Source organism: Ranitomeya variabilis, chromosome 7 (assembly GCF_051348905.1).
Source record: "Ranitomeya variabilis isolate aRanVar5 chromosome 7, aRanVar5.hap1, whole genome shotgun sequence".
Lineage (NCBI taxonomy): Eukaryota > Metazoa > Chordata > Amphibia > Anura > Dendrobatidae > Ranitomeya > Ranitomeya variabilis.
In genome coordinates, this window is record NC_135238.1 from 32,800,201 (window position 1) to 32,822,700 (window position 22,500).

General features: G+C 46.9%; 1 long non-coding RNA gene across 3 annotated transcripts in view; it reads right to left on the reverse strand.

Moving 5' to 3' along the window:
- LOC143785704 (uncharacterized) overlaps positions 1 to 22,500 on the reverse strand; it is an 83,532-nt gene that overhangs the window by 24,280 nt on the left and 36,752 nt on the right. Inside the window, exons 3-5 of one of the 3 annotated variants that reach the window (XR_013218056.1) lie at positions 1,737 to 1,803; positions 1,452 to 1,636; positions 1,129 to 1,250 (exon numbers count right to left, since the gene is read on the reverse strand). This is a non-coding gene — a long non-coding RNA (uncharacterized LOC143785704). Of the gene's footprint in view, positions 1 to 1,128; positions 1,257 to 1,451; positions 1,637 to 1,736; positions 1,804 to 22,500 lie in introns of all 3 variants that reach the window. The other 2 variants (XR_013218058.1, XR_013218057.1) reach the window with 2 other exon arrangements.

Below are 22,500 nucleotides of genomic sequence, written 5' to 3' on the forward strand. Positions count from 1 at the left end.
GCTCTTCTCCAGAACAAGGAAAAATGTATTTTCACTGCCCCTATTGGAGATATCTGCCCTACAAGTCAAGGTCCAACTTGTCAACAAGACTTGCACTGACTTAAGGCCCCCATACTCAGTTGATGGCTATCTCTGGGAGAACAAAGCTATCTGCAATCAAACATGCCGATCAACATCTCTGATGATCACTTGGCCGGTGTCCCCATAAACATTACAGTGTCAGACAATAGACATTGCAGTGTCGGTCAAACCCATAGATATTGGTGGCTACGGCCAACATTAGTCTAATGTGTATGAATAGGCTCTAGAATAATAGTGTTTCTTTGGGAGGAGAGCTAATTTGCATAGATAGCCTTTTCCCCAGGGGAAAGACTCCTTACTCTAGTTGGTGGTGGAGAAACCTTTCAACACTAGGTCATCAATCCTATTAGATGATTGAAAACGTTTTCTGGGACTACACTGTATACTGATGATCTATCGATGCATTATTGATTGGGGGTACAAACACTGGATTTGCCATGATCACAAGGAAGATGGTGTCATAGCTCCTTCATTGCTTACTCTGGCTAAGCGGTAGTACCATTCAAAGTGATATGTATAGGAGAGCCAACTTGTGACTACAATGAACTACTGCACTTCAGAGGGCCTTTTCTGCTATTGATCGATGGTGTTCTCAAGGGTCAAACACACTCTTGTAAGACATCAATGATCCAGTAAGGGACCTAGTGTACTCTTCTAAGCAGCTTCCACTACAGAGGGTCCTGAGAAGCCCTCCATCTATATGCCCAAGTAATATATTGCTCTAATGCAAATGTGGTCAGAAGATACCATGAATTAACCTGTGTATTCATCACAGTGCCTTCTAATTCTGATAAACCCATACCAGATTCATATTTGCCTTTATTTTTATGCAACTAATCCAATTCCACTTGGTGTCTACCACATTAGACAATACGTTTTTCTGCAGTCCAATTTACAACAACGCCAAAATAACTAACTTAGACCCTTTACATTCCTCAATGACCCATAATGGACTTCTCGATCAGTTGTGATCCCAGTTTGGTTCCTACTATCTTATACATTTGTTTCTTGCTGGTTATAGCATTGACCAGTATTTAGGGTACTTACTATGATGTAAACGAGCTCTGTATCGACTGTTCTTCTTGACTAAACAGGTTTGTTTTTTACTCCTCTCTGTGGGTTTCTGCTGTCTTATGCCATTTTCAAGGTAACTTTGAACCTCTTCAGACCTATGGCTCGGAAGGACAGCGAAAGGAAGGAAGGAGTATCAGCATTCGCAGCACACGAAACATTATCAACATGGTGGAAAATGAGGACACGGCTTCATTGAGCCACGGGAATTGAAATCCTAAATTGTTAGGCTTCTAAAGATTGTTATGCAGCTCAGTGCGGCAGAGAGGACATCGGGTAAAGTTGAGAAAGGTCATTACCTACGGTTTTCAGGAACGCGAAGAAGAAATACAGGGTATTGTCATTGGTGCCTTCAGACTTCTTTCTAGTTGTCACAAGAATATACGGTTTAGTAAGATTATTTCTAAGGCTGCAGTGCTACATCTTCTCAGCTCTACATCTTATCTTTTCTTTGGAATCATATGTTGTAGTGTATAACATCACACTGAAAATACAAATATTAAAATCAATGTTTATCTTAGAAGATATGACAAAATGTCTCATTTACCATATATAATTGCTAGAAAGTTGTATACAAAACTTACTATTGATGCATATTCATATGTTAAACCATCCAGCCAGAATAATGGAGGCTCCTCTGATGGGGCCAGGCTTTGACATCATGAGTCAAGAAAAAAACAAAACAAGACAACACCATTTGAAGTTCATCTTGAAGAAGATCACTAACCTCCAGGGTCTATTTCTTACGCATGACTATTAGACCTTATTGATCATACGCCTTGTGGGTTTCCGTACAATTATAAGTGTATATGCACGTGCTTCTGTATAAATGATGGAAGGATCATGGAAGCCTATGCTGATGCAGGTGACCCTAATAAATGAAACCACCGGCATTTTTCCTGGTTCTTCAGATATGTCCCACATTGTTCCTCTGGAATAATCTCCTTTGTCTTTATTCCTGTGGTTTTGACCCGTTGTTGTCTCATTCTTGGCTCAGTGACTATGACCATCATCTTTGACTTCTCCTGACCTGTGACTTACCGTATTTGCCTTTAGGTTGCACATTAAATGTGAAATGAATAAATGGTTTGACTTCTCCTGACCTGTGACTTACCGTATTTGCCTTTAGGTTGCACATTAAATGTGAAATGAATAAATGGTTGTCATTGATTATTTTATCTTTGATTTTGTAGAATTTACCCATCAAAGCTTCAAATGACAGCAACACAAACATACAATATTGGGACACAACACTTAATAATTGAATTCAGGTTTTCTTATTAATCTTGTTGTATAATAATATCCGACTCCTCGCCCCCGGTGTTTAACATCTGGCCCCTCGCCATGCCATCTGTCTTTACTAACATGTGACAATGGCTGGTGGCAAAGAGCTCACTTATGCCGATACAAAGATGATGATGAAATAAGGAACAGGGCATATGCCAGCCAGAGGGGAGCAAGCACATGCTTTTTGGGGGCTGCCCGGCAACTAGAAGTCTTGTACCTGTGGAACGCAGAGCTCCCCGGCCTCCACAAGCGACCTTCAACCTGGTAAATTGACCTCCAGATTTATACCTCTAAGCCTTGTACTATTATTGTTATATTTTACTCTGACAGTAATTCTTGGTATATTTTTACTCTATATTTCTTGTAATTATCTAGTGCGCCCTTAACGCAATTAAACCATAAATTCATTTTGGGCTAATCCTTTTATTCTGATTGCGAATCTTAGAATACCCAGCGTGGGTAACAGGGCAGTCTCCCCGGGAGCCATTTGCTCTAGGTGCAGTTCCCTTATTGACCTGAGAGACAAAGGGGGCGCCGGAGAGCTGTGCCTGTGTAGTTACGTCACGGATTGGTGACGTGGGAGGAACCAGTTTTCTTCACATTGGTGGCAGCGTGGTGGGATCAGAGTAATAGTGTGCGTGGGACCCCTACTCTCAGACACTAATGCTATGGTCTATGAGGAGGTGGTGGTGGACGGTACCGTTCAAGGCGAGGGGGAGCTCAGCCAGGACTCACCAAGGAGCCAGCCACCCGTGCTTAGTCCTGCAGGTGACTACCCACCACCTACCCGCCCCAGCCTGTCCACATCAGCGGCCCTTATTGCAGCGGCAGTGGCACATCTCGAGGTGCGTAACGAAGATGCCTATGAGAAACTCCTGGCAGCTGCAGAGAAAGAAGCGGAGACAGAGCGTGCAGAACGCCGTGAAGCAGCGGAGCGGGCAGAGAGAGCAGTGGAGTGCCACCACCCACTGGCGATAGCTCAACACAGGCTCCCGCTGGACGCCCCAGCACCACCAGAGTCCAAGGCTTCCAAAGTCCGAGCCAAGGACTTCCCTCTGCTTGAGAAGGATGGAGACCTGGATTCCTTCCTGCTGGCCTTTGAAAGGACCTGCCTCCAACACATCTGGCCCCAGATCAGTGGGCAAGATACCTGACCCACCGTTTGAGGGGTAAGTCCCTGTAAGTTTTGGGGGACTTACCTGCCAGGGCGGAGCAGGACTACAACAGTATCAAGCGGGCCCTGATCCAGCACTACAACCTCACCCTGGAGTCCTACAGCAAGAAGTTCCAGAGCCTGCAGCAGGGCCCAAAGGACACCTGGACCGACCACATGCGGGCGTTGCTGAGAGCTGCAGAGCACTAGACCTTGGGTCTAGCGCTCACCACCCGCCAGGAGGTCCAGGAACTGTTCATCACGGAGCAGTTCTTGTGGAACTGCCCAGAGGACCTCGAGCAGTTCCTCCGTGACCGGAAACCGAAGGGGGCCGGGCACAAAATCCAGAAGTTGTCATCACTGCAACCATCCGGGACACTTCAAGGCTGCATGTCTCAGAAACCGTCCACTGTTTTATGTGTGGGAGGGGGTGGTGGGAGGTCCATGGACAATTATCAACCGGTCACAATCGGCCGCTCAACGGTCATGGGACTGCGGGACACAGGCGCTGAACGAACCCAGGTACGTCCTGAGGTGGTGTCCCCTCAAGACTTGGTACCAGGGAAAACCCTTTCCGTCTCCAGAATTGGAGGCGTGGAACTGGCGCTGCCTGTAGCAAAGGTGTTTTTGGACTGGGGCGCCGGGAGGGGAATGCGGGAGGTGGGAGTAACGCAAAATATTCCTGCCAATGCATTACTTGGGACCGATTTTGGGCGGCTAGTGTCTCAGTATGTGGCCACTGAACCCCCAAGTTCAGCTTTCCAAAAATGTCATGACTCTACTGTGAATGCCGATGTTGATGTGTTGAATGTGCCTCCAACAGTGGAGGAGGGAGCGAAATCTGATGGTAATCCATGCACTGACACCCCACACACAGGGCTCACAGTGAGGACAGGTGGAGAGACTGTAAGGGAGAGCTCAGAGGTGGAGGGACGGGCTGCTATGGGCAGTGTAGGGCCCCTAAGTGAATCCAGCCTGCTGAGTCTAGGGCCTCTGCAGAAAGAGGAACAGGCCATGGGGGGAGGGGGCGTCCTGGGAGAGGAGCCACCAGGTAAGACCCCAGGGCAGGAGTTTCCCACACCTGGGATGTCAGGAGGCCAGGGAAGTCTGCCTGACCCGGCGACTTGGTCTGGAGCCGAGGGGAAGCAGGCGCTACCCGTGGGCACAGCGGTTGTGGCCACTGTCACCAGGAGTGGGAGCGCCGGAGCCCAAGGAGCCTTGCAGAGGTCCGACAGCTTCCACCTCTCCGACCAAGTGGCTGCCAAGTCAGACAGCGGCCAGGAGACAGATCCCGGGGGAGCTGACAGAGGATGTGGCAGTGTCGTCCATTCTTGCCACATCGAGTCAGGGATTTCATGCAGCGTTGGAAGCTGACACTAGCCTGAAAATTCTCAAGGAGCAGGCGGTACAGCCTCCCGGGGAGTCAGACCGCGAGCGGCTGGTCTGGGACCAGGGACGGCTGTACCGGGTAACGGTCCTGCAGGGTTCACTGGAGGCGTGGTCCAGGGACCGACAGTTAGTGGTACCCTATCCGTTCTGGTGGAATTGTTGCGGATAGCACACAAGGTTCCCATGGCCGGACACTAGGGATCGCTAAAACCAGGGCCAGGCTAGCGCATCATTTCTACTGGCCTGGAATGAGGACCGAGGTAATTGCTTACTGCCGTTCGTGTGACACCTGTCAGAGGGTGGGGAAGGCGGGGCGGCGCCCCAAAGCGCCACTGGTAACTCTGCCCATCATAGAAGAGCCTTTCTCGAGGGTGGCTGTGGATCTCATTGGACCTCTGTCCACTCCCAGCCACTCCGGAAAATGCTTCATATTAACGGCAGTGGACTATGCCACCCGGTACCCGGAGGCGGTAGCTTTGTTGTCCATTCGGGGTGACAAAGTGGCCACTGCCTTACTGGAGATCTTCTCCAGAGTGGGGTTTCCCCAGGTAATGCTCACCGACCGAGGGACCCAGTTCATGTCACAGCTGATGGAGTCTCTCTGTAAGCAAATACAGGTGCAACATCTGGTAGCCAGCCCGTATCACCCACAGACCAATGGCCTGTGTGAGCGGTTTAATGGCACCTTAAAGCAGATGCTTAAGATGTTGGTCGACTCCCACGGGAGAGACCGGGAGCGGTATCTCCCACACCTTCTATTTGCCTACTGGGAGGTTCCACAGGCCTCAACGGGGTTCTCCCCCTTTGAGCTCCTGTATGGGCGACGTGTACGGGGGCCCCTTGCCCTGGTGAAGGAAGCATGGGAAGGAGATTTGGCCACCCCTGGAGTGTCGGTCATTGAACATGTCTTGCGCTTCCGGGACAGAATGACGGCCTTGACACGTCTGGTGCATGACAATATGGCCCAGGCCCAAGCTGACCAGAAGCGGTGGTACGACCAGAATGCTTGTGAGGGGACCTACCAGGTGGGTCAAAAGGTGTGGGTACTGGTTCCCGTACCACAAAACAAGCTTCAGGCGGCCTGGGAGGGCCCATACATCGTGCACCAGCAGCTCAATGCCGTCACCTATCTGGTCACCCTGGACCACGCCCGTGGAAGGAGGAAGGCCTTCCACGTGAACATGATGAAGGCACATCATGAGCTGGAGGCTTGTGCCCACCCAGTGTGCAACCTTCCCGAGGAAGGTGAGGTAGAAACCCTCATGGATCTGCTCACCCAAGCCAAGGCGGGTGGATCCATCGAGGATGTGGGGGTTGGCCACCAGCTCTCCGAGGACCAATGTTTTCAGCTGGGAGTCACCCTACACCCCTTTCGGGGGCTGTTCAGCAGCCTGCCCAGAAGGACTGAGGCAGCCGTCCATGAGGTGGACACCGGCAATCACCTCCCGTTCAGCATATCGGGTCTCTCTCAAGCTGCAGCAGCACATGCGCCAAGAGATAGACGAGATGCTGAAGCTGGAGGTGATCCAAGCGTCCAATAGCGCGTGGGCTTCGCCTGTAGTCCTCGTCCCTAAAAAGGGCCGAACTACGCGGTTCTACGTAGACTACCGGGGACTCAACGCTGTGACAGTCACCGATGTGTACCCAATGCCGCGCATCGATGACCTGCTTGATCAGCTGGCCGGAGCCAAGTACCTGACATCATGGATCTAAACAGGGGATATTGGCAGATTCCCCTGACCCCTAAGGCACGGGAACGCTCTGCCTTTATTACCCCATTTGGACTGTACGAGTACACGGTGATGCCCTTCGGCATGAAGAATCCCCCTGCCACTTTTCAGCGGATGGTAAACACGCTGCTCGAGGGACTGGAAGGGTATGCGACCGCATACCTGGATGACACTGCCATCTTCAGTCCCACCTGGGAGGATCACCTAGAGCACCTGGTGCAGGTGCTCGGGCGGATCCAGCGAGCAGGCTTGACCATTAAGCCAGAAAAACGCCAGCTGGGTATGAGTGAGGTCCACTACCTGGGACACCGGGTAGGTGGGGGAGCTCTGAAGCCAGAGCCTGGGAAGGTGGATGCCATCACTTCCTGGCCCTCCCCAGGACCAAGAAGCAGGTGATGTCCTTCTTGGGGACTGCCGGGTACTATAGGAGGTTTGTTCCACACTATAGTACCCTGGCCAAGCCTCTGACGGACCTCACCAAGAAGAAGCTACCCTTCGCAGTCGACTGGACAAATGCCTGCGAGACAGCTTTCCAGACGCTCAAAACCGCCCTTTCTAGCTCTCCTGTACTACAGGTAGCCGACTTCATGTGGCCGTTCGTAGTACAGACCGACGCCAGCAACTTTGGCCACGGTGCTGTCCTCAGCCAGGTCGACAATAAGGGTCATGAACACCCCATTTTGTACCTGAGCCGGAAGCTCCTGCCGAGGGAGGTGGCCTAGTCCACGAAGGAGAAGGAATGTCTGGCAATTGTATGGGCCCTGCAGCATCTGCATCCATACTTGTACGGACGCCAATTCACTGTGGAAACAGACCACAACCCCCTTCAGCTGGTTACACACGGTTCTCTGGGACGAATGGGAGGTTGCTACGCTGGAGCCTCGCTCTCCAGCAGTATCAATTCACCTTTCGCCACCGAAGACGCAGAGACCATGGTAACGCTGATGGGTTGTCCTCGCAAGAAGGTGCGGAAGGGCACATGGGGGAACACAGGAATGTGATACCCCCTAGCGCCCTCTAAAGCAGGGAGGTGTGAATAGGGAGCAGCCGCCATCTTGGATATGGGGCATAATGCTGTCCTCCTATCAGAGATTGGCCTGACTCCATTTAGTCTCATATAAGAATTCATCTGGTCACATGTCTGCAGGGACATGAGCACTGCTGGCCCCCACCTTTTCCCTACTTGAATGATGACCCTTTAGTATGGTAATGGACAGACCAGTGTAGCAGGCAGATGGCACTTCGAAGCTTGAATGAGGAAGCCACGCCAGCAGGGGGCATGGAGGTGCCTGGGGGCTCAATTAAAGCATACATGTCAGATGGCTACAGGAGGACACGTCTATTGTCTTCCCAGCCGGACCGTCTACAACATGAAATTATGAATTATGGACACATCGTCCGAGGTACAGGCTCATAAAAATATCCTCATAGCCCTGTAGAAATTGCGCATCTGACAGTGCAACTCCTGAGTCAGTGAGTTCTGGAACCAGAGATATAGAGATCAGCCTCCCACAGCGATCGAATGGGTCCAGGTTTGATCCCTGTACGACAGGCAGAACAAACCACATGCTCTGGTACCGCCAGTGTACTGATCCGATCATCCTGAGAGAAGTTATTCCATTTATTAGATATTGGGAATAGATTCTGCAGGGAAGCTGAAGGGTGGAGACTGTTAGCCCACCCAGGTACAGGGGGGTGGGACACACAAGGATTAAGAGCTGAGCACATATGGAGAGTCAGACAACAGAAGAAGATGATGATGAAATAAGGAACAGGGCATATGCCAGCCAGAGGGGAGCAAGCACATGCTTTTTGGGGGCTGCCCGGCAACTAGAAGTCTTGTACCTGTGGAACGCAGAGCTCCCCGGCCTCCACAAGCGACCTTCAACCTGGTAAATTGACCTCCAGATTTATACCTCTAAGCCTTGTACTATTATTGTTATATTTTACTCTGACAGTAATTCTTGGTATATTTTTACTGTATATTTCTTGTAATTATCTAGTGTGCCCTTAAGGCAATTAAACTATAAATTAATTTTGGGCTGATCCTTTTATTCTGATTGCAAATCTTAGAATACCCAGCGTGGTTAACAGGGCAGTCTCCCCGGCGGCCATTTGCTCTAGGTGCAGTTCCCTTATTGACCTGAGAGACAAAGGGGGCACCAGAGAGCTGTGCCTGTGTAGTTACGTCACGGATTGGTGATGTGGGAGGAACCAGTTTTCTTCACACACGTCTACCTCCTATTTATTCCACCATCATCTGTGAGTGATATTATTGAGAAGTGGAAGGAACAGCAGCAACTCGGCCACGAAGTAAAGTTACGAAGAGGAGTCACCAAGTGCGGCGGAGCAGAAAAGTTACCAGCACTCTGCCGATTCCGTAACTGCAGAGTCCAGACCTCCTCTGGTATTACCATTATCCCTAAAATTGTGCACTGCGAGCAAGTTTTGGGAAGTTTGTGGAAGGCCCTTTACTGTTCCCGGTGACTGTGCCCAGCACACAAGGTCCATAAAGCTATGGTTGGGGAAGTTTGGCGTGAAAGAACAAGACTGGGCCTCAACCACATCCAACATCTTTGGGATGAACTAGAATGGAGAATGTGAGTTCGGCCTCTCCGCCAACATCAGGGCCTGACCCCACCAATGTTCTTCTGGGTGAAAGTGCAAAAATTCCCTGGGAACTGTTACAGCTGCAAAGTGGGGCCCAAAGGCATATCAATGTCTATGGATGTAGAATAGGGTTATAAAACCTCCACTAGGTTTAATAAGTAGGTGACTAGGAAATTAGATTATGAGCCCCATCAGGGACAGTCAATAATGAATGTGAACATCAATTATCTCCATATATTAGCATTACATACACTATTAGGATTAAATTAAAGGGGAAGCCTATTCTACATTACATGCAACCTCATTACATGTCTAAGAGATCACTCTGGTTCCCACCTCTGGGACCTCACCAATCACCAAAATAGGGAATTTGTGTTCTTTAATCTCTCCTGGTCAAAACACAATGGCCAGGAGGACCTGAATGGATAGGCAGGGTGTGAATGAACGTTGCCACTCCATTCAAAGCCTATTAAGGCTTTGAAAATACAACGAGAGCCGAGTGTTGCTCTATGCCCTGGTTTGCTAAACCATCTCAGACAGATGTCTGTCCAGCCTCTGTTTGAAGACTTCCATTGAAGGAGAACTCACCACCTCTCGTGGCAGCCTGTTCCACTCTTTGATCACCCTCACTGTCAAAAAGTTTTTTTCTAATATCTAATCTGTATCTTCTCCCATCTATCTTAACCATCCTCTTCTTTGATTCAGAACTCTGGCTTTAAAGAGTAGGAAAAGGGTGGAGATGCTTGGAAAACAAGTAGGTGGGAAGGTGCACTGAACTGTTTGGCCACACTAAGGGAGCACCGAGAGCCTGGCCTTGGATTGAACAGTCATTCTGTGATGGCAGAGTCCCTTAAATGATCATCTACGAAGTGTTTAGATCAGAATATCCATTTACATATAATACAAACATATTCAGCAGACCTATACACAGATCGTAAATGCTCGCAAAAAACTGATCTCACACGGTCACCACTCAGACCAATGTTATTCCGTAGGGCTGTTCCGATTCAATTTTTGTCTGTGTAAAAAAAAAAAAAAAAATCAAACAGGCATTAGTCTCTTCCACATTTCGGATGAGACATCACCCATGCAAGACAGTGCAGAAAAAAAATTGGATCCTATATGGATCACCCACATTGCATTAACATTTTACGGATACACTGCAATTTTCAGAATAGAAAACTGTACGGGTGACAATATAAATGAAAAATAGTCTGTTTTTCTGGATGAAAAGCAAATTTTATTTTTTATACACTCATACAGCTAACAATCTAATTCCAGTCTCACACACAATATGATCAAACCCATAGAAAACCAATTAACCCTGATGTTTTTTAATAGTTTTTTTTTTTTTTGGAAATCTCATCTAAGAGTTCTCGACATGCAAATGTTCAAAGCTCTTGATATCGTTTCAAAAGCCCCTCAGTAGGACAATTTTTGATATTTACCCACATAAAACCTGCCTTTCCTGTTTACCTTTACAGATTAACCAGGGTAACTAGCTCCGAGCCTTCCCGAGCAGCACGAGAGAAAACCCACTGTGCTGGGAAATATCATGCTTCTTCCTTCCCCAAAGCATAATTAAAAAACACAAGCTACTGTTATAAACTGTTAATTATGGTTTACAACGGCAGTAATCCCCTCAAATCAGTCATTAGCAGCAATTTTGTGCATCAAACAGTTTAATGAGTCGTCGTACTTAACGATTGTTTCGCCGAAAAGCTAATCCTTCTCAACATCACCTTGCAGCCGCTAACTAGCCAATGGCACATATAATTATCCAGAGATAAGCATGGCTGTGTTTACGGCAACTCGACTGCATAAAAACAACAAAAATACCGTAGGCCATGCATCCAAGTGTAAAGGCGGTATGTAAAAAAAACAAACGGCAGCTTGTCAGCATTAGGCCGGAGACAGGCTTATGTTTATCAGCGTCAAGTTAAAACACTTCTGACATTTAAATCGAGTCATTGTTATCCCAACGAGTGCCTCGTACCTCTCCCCGCGCCCCTCATCCTACGCCTCCCTCCAATCGTTTTATTTCCATTCACTTTGGCAGAGCAAACGAAAGGGAATTTGACAAAATAGAGCGGCAGGTTTATTAAATCAACCCAGAAGAGAGATGTTATCTGGGGAACTTTTATCAGCCTTCCCAGATACAGCGTTTCCGTCACTGGCTTTCTTTTAAAGTGAAGAGGAAGAAGGAGAAAACAAGAAAATGAGAGATTAAGTGAGTTTGGGTCTTTGTCGCTTCCCAGGCTGCCAATCAAAGACATCAGGGTTCTCGGCCTTATCAGACAGGGAGATCCTCGAAGAGGAGGGAGAGTCATGTTGTCTAGACTTGATATGTAAGAAGCAACTGTAGTACAAGAATCCAAAAAGTGGGGGGTTTTTTACCTTTTCTTATGAATTTGGACAAGAACTCTAATGCTTGGGTCGGCGAAACGGTTGTCGGACTGTGTATAGTCTGTTCACCTGTACAACAGGAATACTAGCCCAAGAAATCAGGGATAATGGTATAAAATTAATCTGAAATTTTATATATCCTAGAAATTACTAATATACAGGACCAGTCAAACGTTTGGACACATCTTTTCAAGCAATGGTTCTCCTTATTCCTATTGAATGTGGACATTGTAGATTCAGACTGAAGGCAGCAAAACCACAAAGGAGCAAAAATGGAAACAAGAAGTAAAGAATCACGTGTTAAACCAAAATGTGTTACACCTTAGATTCCTCACAGGATCCCACATACATATGTATAAACAGAGCACATACATACAGACAAAAGGTATACACAGAACACATAGACATATTACAGTGCATACATAGAGAAACATATGTATACACAGAGTTCATATATGAATACACAGAGGACATGCATACATGTGTACACAGGATACATTCATACAGACATGTATACAAAGAGCACATACATACAGACATAAATGTATATGTGGCACCCCAGAGGTTCGGGTACCACAGTGGTATTGCCTTCCTCTCGGGGAGGGTGATGCCATGCCTGGAAGCGAGGAGGATCCTTTTTACATGCAACATGTTCTGACTCCAGGCCAGAAGGGGGAGCTCTAGACCCGGTTTCAGGGGAACTTCCCTATATATGTTCTGGCTTGGAGGAGGAGTTAGATTAGTCTGTAGAGACTGTGAAGTAAGAAGGAGCAAAGGAGAAGTGAGGAGCTGGAGGGGAGATGCGACTGGGCTCCCTCCACGCTGAAGCACAGGAACCGAACATCAGGAGTCCAAGGCTGCATGGGACTGTATGCCCCACAGCAGAAACCGGAAGGCAGGAGATAAAAAGTTGCTTGTCCACAACTACACCCAAAGGCACAGCAGCACACAGAGCCCGGAGTCACCGCAAGTCGGGACACCGGTAAAAAGGCTCATGCTGCCTGCCATGCGTGTACGGTCCTAGGACAGAGAAAGAGGGAGAGAGAACCTTGTGAGAAGCCTAAGGCAGCAAGGGACGCATATTACAGCGCAACAAGGAAGGCTCCCAATCCCACCTGGCTAAGGGGATTCCTAATAGTTTCCAGGCTGCCCAGACCTCACCATCACCTGTGACCTGTACCCTGGACTGCGGCTGTATACCACTAGAAAAAGGTAAAGAGACTGCAACCTTGTGTCCTCATTCTTTCTGGCACTACACCGTCTGTCATCTTTACCCACTACACCGGAAGCCCTGGGGATCAAGCTTCACCTGTGGGAAGCCGTACCATCCCTGCTGCAGTGCCATCATTCCCAGTGGACCCCTTTAAGCAGCGTCTGTCATCCCTGACCGAATACCAGAGGTGGCGTCACAAACATTCTTTATTCAAAACAACCCCTTTAAAGACTTTCCCTTTAACTGGGACGCCCAGGGCCACGGACCGGGTCACTGCCACTTTGACTACCCCTTTAACGATCACCGGACCCGGTACAGAGTATCCCCTAGGCCCTAGCGGGCCTTCCATATACACAGAGCACAATAAAGACATATGTATAAATTGAGTACATGCATACAGATATATGTATATACAATGCAAATAGAAAAGGTATACACATATCATACAAGTAAGGCTACTTTCACACATCAGGTTTTCGCTGTCAGGCTCAATCCGGCTAATTTAAAAAAAAAAATGGATCCAGCGAAAAGATGCAGCCGGATCCGTTTTTTTCTCATAGACATGTATTAGTGCCGGATGGCCATACGTTTCGTCCATTTTTCGCCAGATCAGGCAAAAATTTGTTTTCCGGAGTCTGGAAAAAACGTAAACAGTAACTTTTTTGTCTGCGGCGAAAAACGCTTCCGGCTTTTTGCTACAATGGAAGCCTATGGAGGCCGGAAGGCACCAGATCCATCAAATGACGGATTCCGGAGCCCGGATTCTGTTTTTTTTAACTGACCATGCTCCAATTTTTTGGGGATCTAATTAGCTGGATCAGTTAGTCGAATCCGTCGAAAAAACGGATCCGTCGCATCAGTTTTTCACAATCTGCGACGGATCCGTTTTTTTCAAAAGTAGCCGGATTGTGCCTGATGGCAAAAACCTGATGTGTGAAAGTAGCCTAAGAATGGCAGAGGATCCCCAAACCCAGGTGTGAAAAACTTGTTGCATCATTCCCAAGAAGACTCATGGCTGTACTAGCTCAAAAGGTGCTTCTACTCAATACCGAGCAAAGGGTCAGAATACTTATGACCATGTGATATTTAATTTTTTTTTTAATAAATTTGCAAAAATTACTACATTTCTGTTTTTTTCAGGCAAGATGGGGTGCAGTGTACATTAATGAGAAAAAAATGAACTTTTTTGAATTTACCAAATGGCTGCAATGAAACAAAGAGTGAAAAATGTAAAGGGGTCTGAATACTTTCTCTGCTAAGGGCACAGGACTACTTCACCACATCAATGGGAGAATGGATGGAGCCAGGTTCCCTTTAATAATAAAGGAAAAGAAGCATATACTGAGACATATTTCTTTTTATTTTGTAGCAACACCATGGCTGAGTACTCGTATAGGGTTGCCTTCTGCTACACTTTTGGGGCCCATTTTGGGGTCACAGCCTGGCTGGAGACCACTGGCTTGTGGTAGATCACTGGTTTGCATGGATGACCTATATGTGCACATTGGATCACAATGTCATTTACATCAATTTCATGCATCGCATATTGATTAAATCCACCCACATCACGACTGCACGTCTTTCCCCAGATCCATTAAAAGAGACAAAGATGATAAATATGTAAAACTCACTTTTTTTGTGTGTGTTTTTGATTTGCGTGGCCTTTGCGTTGATTATTCCCAGCTTGTCAGCAGCCTGCAGACTGGGGAGAATTTCCATTTTTAAGTTGGAAAAACAAGTCTGCAGGTAATTGCAGCAATTATAACAATATCATAATGAGACAAAAAAAAAGACCCTCTTGTGACGCCTGTCAGCATTCGGTGACAGACAGTACGAGACAACAGGCAATGAGTGCCAGGGCGGGTGGTAAATGGCAACGGCCGCCTAGTCCACGGCGCTAAAACAGTACAATAGTCTGGAGAGGAGTCGTGGTTAATTAAATGTTATTAAATATTGTGCATCGATTCGTGTCAGTGGGAACTAAAATGAAGCAATCTGGCTTTATTAAATATGTAAATCTACTTGCTCGCCGGTTTGTAGAGAACAAGAAGAGACATGAGGTGATGATGGCAATTGAACTTCACTTATTACAGGGAGATCTTAAAGTAGCACTTGAGCTATTTTTCCTTCCACTTCCTCTTAACAGCATGTAACATGCACAGATCAAGCGTGGAGTCAATGCAGCAGGCTCAGAAGCTGAGCCCGCACCATAACGAGCAGAGGCCAGCTGAAAGCTCCCACGGGAGCCACCTTGGTACCCTCCTGAAGCCCAGCCACAAGCTGAGCTTCATAGGAAGCCATAATTTAAATTATATATTGCAATATTGTAAAATGGAGTAAATAGTATAAGTAATCAAACGATCACAGATTCTAGTCCCCTAAGGGTGCTTTTACATTGTGTTCTGTGTCCCCATGTGCCGACGGGGGCCAATAGACTGCAATGGTGACGGCAGAGCGAACGTGAGCTTTGCCGAACACTTTTTGGGGGGGAGTGTATGCCTACAGTAGGCATACACTGCCGAAAAAAGCGCATGGCAGAGGGCAAGTTGACTCTGCCACCACCATTGCAGTCTATTGGCCCCATTGACGCATGCATCTGGACGTTTTGAGGGGGATTTTTGAACGTATGCCCCAACGGGAACACAGAACGCAATGTGAAAGCACTCTAAGGGGACCAAATAAAGTAAAAAAAAAATTTTGAAAAAAAAAGTGTAAAAATAAAAAAACAGATTTCATCGTGTCCATAAAAGTCCAAAATATAAAAAAAAATATTAATCCATGAGTTAAAAAATTGAAAATCCACTTTCTCCATTTTTTCAGTCACTAAACTTGCTAAAAAAGATTCAATAAAAAAAAAAAACATTCAAAATAATGTTTATACTCCCCCAAATGGCAGCAGTGTGCAAAAAAGCCTTAATTCAGGTCTATTGATGAAAAAGCTTAGAAGTCTTAGAAAATGGAGACACTTTTTTTTTTTTTTTTTACTGCACAATGAAAGTTGTAAAACCAAAATAAAAGAAATCCAAGGCATACCGTAATTGCATTTTTTTCACCATAATCTCACTTCGAGTTAGGTTATATGGTATGGTAAAATAAATGGTGTAATTCAAAACTACAACTATCCACCCTGTCTATCTGATCTACTACTGGAGATAACAAGAGAGCTGAGGTGAGAAGAGGCTGCTCACACTGCTGTCCACCCTGTACACCTAATCTAATACTGGAGATACCAGGAGTGCTGAGGTAAGAAGAGGCTGCTCACACTGCTGTCCACCTAATCTAATACTGGAGATACCAGGGGTGCTGAGGTAAGATGAGGCTGCTCACACTGCTGTCCACCATGTCTATCTGATCTAATACTGCAGGTACCAGGGGTGCTGAGGTAAGAAGAGGCTGCTCACACTGGTGTCCACCCTGTCTATCTGATCTAATACTGGAGATACCAGGGGTGCTGAGGTAAGAAGAGGCTCCTCACACTGCTGTCCACCATGTCTATCTGATCTAATACTGGAGATACCAGGGGTGCTGAGGTAAGAAGAGGCTCCTCACACTGCTGCCCATCCTGTACATCTGATCTAATACTGGAGATACCAAGGGAGCTGAGGTAAGAAGATGCTGCTCACACTGCTGTCCACCATGTCTATCTGATCCAACACTGGAGATATCAGGGCTGCTGAGGTAAGAAGAGGCTACTCACACTGCTGTCCACCCTGTCTATCAGATCTAATACTGGAGATACCAGGAGAGCTGAGGTAAGAAGAGGCTGCTCACACTGCTGTCCACCCTGTCTATCTGATCTACTACTGGAGACACAAGGAGCGATGAGGTAAGAAGAGGCTGCTCACACACTGCTGTCCACCATGTCTATCTGATCTAATACTGGAAATACCAGGGGTGCGGAGGTAAGAGGCTGCTCACACTGCTGTCACCCCTATCTGATCTAATACTGGAGATACCAGGGATGCTGAGGTAAGAAGAGGCTGCTCACACTGCTATCCACCATGAAATTATTTGCAATTATCAAGACACACTCAATAAAGGAGTGGTTCTGCAGGTGGGGACCACAGACCACATCTCAGTACCAATGCTTTCTGGCTGATGTTTTGGTCACTTTTGAATGTTGGTTGTGCTTTCACACTCGTGGTAGCATGAGACAGACTCTACAACCCACACAAGTGGCTCAGGTAGTGCAGCTCATCCAGGATGGCACATCATTGCGAGCTGTGGCAAAAAATTTGCTGTGTCTGTCAGCATAGTGTCCAGAGGCGCTACCAGGTGACAGGCCAGTACACCAGGAGACATGGAGGGGGCCGTAGGAGGGCTGGGCAACAAACCAGCAGCAGGACTACTACCTCAGCCATTGTGCAAGGAGGAGCACTGCCAGAGCCCTGCAAAATGACCTCCAGCAGGCCACAAATGTGCCTGTGTCTGAACAAACGGTTAGAATCCGACTCCCATGAGGATGGTCTGAGTGCCCGACGTCCACAGATGGGGGTTGTGCTCACAGCCCAACACCATGCAGGATGCTTGGCATTTGTCACAGAACACCAGGATTGGCAAATTCGCCACTGGCACCCTGTGCTCTTCACAGTTGAAAGCAGGTTCACACTGAGCACGTGTGACAGACGTGACAGAGTCTGGAGACACCGTGGAGAGCGATCTGCTGCCTGCAACATCCTTCAGCATGACCGGTTTGGCAGTGGGTCAGTAATGGTGTGGGGTGGCATTTCTTTGGAGGGCCGCACAGCCCTCCATGTGCTCACCAGAGGTAGCCTGACTGCCATTAGGTACCGAGATGAGATCCTCAGACCCCTTGTGAGACCATATGCTGGTGCGGTTGGCCCTGGGTTCCTCCTAATGCAGGACAATGCCAGACCTCATGTGGCTGGAGAGTGTCAGCAGTTCCTGCAAGATGAAGGCAGTGAAGCTATGGACTGGCCCGCCCGTTCCCCAGACCTGAATCCGATTGAGCACATCTGGGACATCATGTCTCACACCATCCACCAACGTCACGTTGCACCACAGAACGTTCAGGAGTTGGCAGATGCTTTAGTCCAGGTCTGGGAGAAGATCCCTCAGGAGACCATCCGCCGTCACGCCCCCAGAAGAAGAACTTATCGAAACGTGTGTTGGGGTTGAAGGCAGGTCTTGTGTGGTCCCATTGAGGTAATCATGTTTGGATAATCACGCTATTATGTCTACACAGATGGTAATGATTATATGCACTTAAGCACTTTACTTGGGTTCCTCTGTAGGTCACTTTGTCCTGGATATTACCCATGATTCCAATGGTGGTATTATCAGGAACATAACCTGAGGCATAATTGCTACTTGTCATATAATGTATGCACTCGCCATTTCGGAACCACATCTGATCTGTTTTAGATAGGAGGCATCATTACAACAATTTTGTGTAATAATAATAATTTTTAACTTGTGATATAAATAAAGTATATTTTTTTAAAACAATACATTCTGTAGTCTGTCCATTATGGTGGGAGGTTTTTGGTTGTAGACATTGTTGAATGTGTTTTGAACTCGATTTCATGGTCTAAAATGTATACACAGCTGAAAATTTGCATTAAAAAATTCAGAAAAAACGCCCAGTGTGAACATAGCCTAAAGGTATTTTGGCATTTATTTATAATGACAGGTCTGTTATTTATAAATTTTCTTGTATTCACAAATATCTATACTCAGGTTGCCACACACATTCAATAGCATCTGACCAAGTGCCCATTCAGCAATCAGTACCCCCCTAACCTCCCAATACTTGCTGGGTTTGGTCACGTGTACATTTGGGGAGAAAGGAGTAAGCCTCTTGTTATCTCCCTTGATAACAAAAGATTGGGTATATTGAAATTCAACATGCCTAATCCTTTTTTTTTTTTTTTTTTTTTAATGACACAGGCCAAAGAAATGTCAGCTGTTCCTATACACTTTAGATGGATGACTGGTCCTGCCAAAATTGGCAAATGCAATCAACTTTAGACTAACATTGTATGTATTTTTATTGATAATATGTGCAGGGCTAACAAAAAAAAAATAAAAAAATTGAAGTGTACGTGTTCTGTATAGATTGATAGGTTGATGATGGAATTCATGATCACATTCTCTGGACGGACCACTGAGCTCCAGTCTATGTGAATAGATCTCTATGGTCAGATTCTTAAAGCCAAATAACTGACCACTAAATAATCATACCTAGCTCTCCTGATTTTGAGAGAGGAGAAAGCCTCTGCCAGTGTTTTCTGGCAGCGACTTATGCACCCTGAAAAGAACACAATCTGCCATTGAAGTTCTAACTGGCCAAATCTTCTCTCCTTCTACATCATCTGTTGGGAGAGAGTTGGGAGACCCCCCATACACATTAGTTGGCTAGCCAGTCCCGTCGAAATCAGTATTTTTGGACGACATTCATCTAATGTTGTATGGGAGTCATTATTTTTGGCAGAGACATAAACACTGGTCTCCATAACGCTGTATTGTCTCCAACTTGCAAAGCTACTGCTCCCAGCCTGTCCTGACCATTTACATAGCAGGCAGGCCTCAAATGTCCCATGTTTGTATAGATAGATGTTGGGTGGAGCGGCTAAAGTAAAAAAAATGTAATTAATCTCAGAGGAACTCCGGAAGTAGCTATAATAATCTGCGTCTGGAGAGGAGATCCATCTTTGGGTAAGGCCACAATAGCCCACAGCGCTCCAGATTGTATTTGCAATCAGCATGACTTGATAAAAATTGATGGTATCCTGATTCACCAAATGTCATAATAGGACATTTACTTCCCTACGGCAGATGTGACAAAGGAAATGATTTATTTTGCCACGGGACAATAATTACAGGAACCCATCTGAATTGTAAGCACGTTACATGGAAAATAATGAATGAGAAGGCAGAGTCTCTTGATCTTTCAAATAATGAACCTTTGAAGAAAAATCAGTGCCGGACGCCTTACAACTAAAGTAAGATGCATTTCCTGCATTACAAGAAACAAAAGAATTTTATTTTTGCTGATAAATAAATGACTTCTGATTTTCTAGAAGAATATAATCCAGACATAAGTGTGTATGGAGCATTGCTAAGGATGCCGGGTCGGAGGTGAAGAAGCATGGGGACGCTGCCGCAGGGGAAGTGGATATAAAAAGAACTGGGATTGGCACCACCGGGAGTTTGGGCAGAATCCGATGGGGGTCACCAGGGAGGTAGTAAATAGCAGGGCGAAACGGAAAAGCGAAAAAGCAGAAGCTCCCAGAGAGCAGGACTATGACAATCGCCCCGAGGTCTGTTATACAGCACAGGCCGGCAGCTGTGGGGGGCTGCAGAAAGCCTACAGAGCTGAGCAGCGATGATCGAAAGGGAGTTCAGAAGATCAGAAATAATGAGACCATGGTGGAGGAAGAAGTGTCATGTGTCCAGCCGAAAAGTCATACTGTCTGACTACTAGCTGCTGGCTCCGCAACTGTGAGAGAGAAGCTTCAAGGAAAAAGAGCAAAGCCTTCCCATGTGACAAAGACTGTGCCAGACAGCGACCGTAAATCGTAACCATCGTTTACTACATTTTATTCCATAAATTATTAGTACACATGAAAATAAGAAACTTTGTAATATATTGTATTAGAGACATCCGCTTCTTTCATTCTCAAAATTCTCAATTCATGCATTAAATGTGTCTTCCATGAATACAGATTTCTCCCATTACCGAGATACCAGATGGCAGTTGGTGCTCATAAAGTTCTATGGAGAACTGTAACTGTTTACAGAATGGATATGTCTGTCTCCAGCTCCTTTCCCTTCATAGAATATTTTAAGCACTGACTAGAAATGGGCGAATCCGAACAGTAATGTCCGGCGTCCGTACCGAACATCTATTGTTTGGGCACAAACATCGAACACGGACTTCACCAGGAAGTCCATGTTACTGTTCGGGTTCAACCCCTTGAACACCTGGTGTTTTTTGCGCTGTCATGTGAAATAGGTAAAATCATTACCGCTGGTCAGAGAGCCACTGTTCCCATGCTGTCAAATGACAACGTGTGCCCACACCTGTGAACCTCTGGTCACTGGCATCGGCTAATGGGACTACTACTCCCACCATCCGACGCCTGCTGCCCCTAATAACAGCGAGAGCAGGCAGAGGAAGATGGGAGTATTCATCAGTTGGCGCATGCGCTCTAAATAAATAATAAAAAAAAAATGGAATGGTTCCCGTGTATTTTTGATAACCAGCCAGGCAAAACTGACAGCTGGGGGCTGGGTTGGTTAGCAAGAATAAACACTTTAAAATACAGGCGTGGAGGTCCCCCCCAGTTTTGACAACCAGCCAAACTAAAGAAGACCAACTGGGGGCTGGTATTCTCAGGCTGGTAAGGGGCCATGGATGAATGAGGGATGGATGAATGAGGGATAGATAAATGAGGGACGGATAAGGGATGAATGGAGGGGTGGCTGGATGGAGGGATGGCTGGAATCAATAGTGTTCCACGTCGTAATCCATTTGTGTGACATGTACTCTTCAGCATCGTGCGACTGTTCATGCTGAGAAAGAACGAGCTGCAGCGAGTGGGCCCCTGAACTACAGTGATCACCGCCACCACAATGAGAAAAAGTCTCACAGTGCAGCGGTGAGTTCACCGCGAGACTTTTTCTCACTGTGCGAGTGGTGAAAGCACCGAGGTCATCGCAGTTCATTGGCCTGGCTAGGAACACAGTCTCAGTAACCGGCGGTAACCTCGATGATGTCACCGCTAGTCACTGACACTGAGCTCGCAGCAGCTCATTCTTCAGTGGTTCTCAGCCTGGACGGTCACATCTTGGCACTGTCCAGCTTGAAAACTGTTTATCCCCAGACATGGATTACAGTGTGGGTCAGAACATAAGACAGGTGAGGGATATGGTTGTTTTTTATTTTTGATTTTTTACAAGAGATGTTGGCTTCAGTGTAATTGGGCGTTAGGTGAGTATTTTTGTTATTTATTATTTTGGTTTTTTTACAGGAGGCGATGGCTTCAATGGAATGGGCGTTAGGTGAATATAACTGTGGGCTTGATGTCACTGGATACAAAGGTGACATCAACCTCACAAATATCAACCCCACTTGCCACAAGTGGCACGAGCCCGGGAAAAGCGCCAGAATTGGCGCATCTAAGGCTACTTTCACACTAGCGTCGTACTCGGCCCATCGCAGTGCGTCGGGCCGACGTACCGACGCTAGCGTTGTTTGCGCTGCACAACGGGGGCAGCGGATGCTGTTTTTCCACGCATCCGCTGCCCCATTGTGAGGTGCGGGGAGGTGGGGGCGGAGTTCCGGCCGCGCATGCGCGGTCGGAAATGGCGGACCGTCAGCACAAAAAACTTTACATGTAGCATTTTTTTGTGCCGACGGTCCGCCACAACACGACGCATCCGTCGCACGACGGATGCGACGTGTGGCAATCCGTCGCAATGCGTCGCTAATGCAAGTCAATGGAGAAAAAATGCATCCTGCAAGCACTTTTGCGGGATGCGTTTTTTCGCCAAAACGACGCATTGCGACGGATGCCAAAAAACGCTAGTGTGAA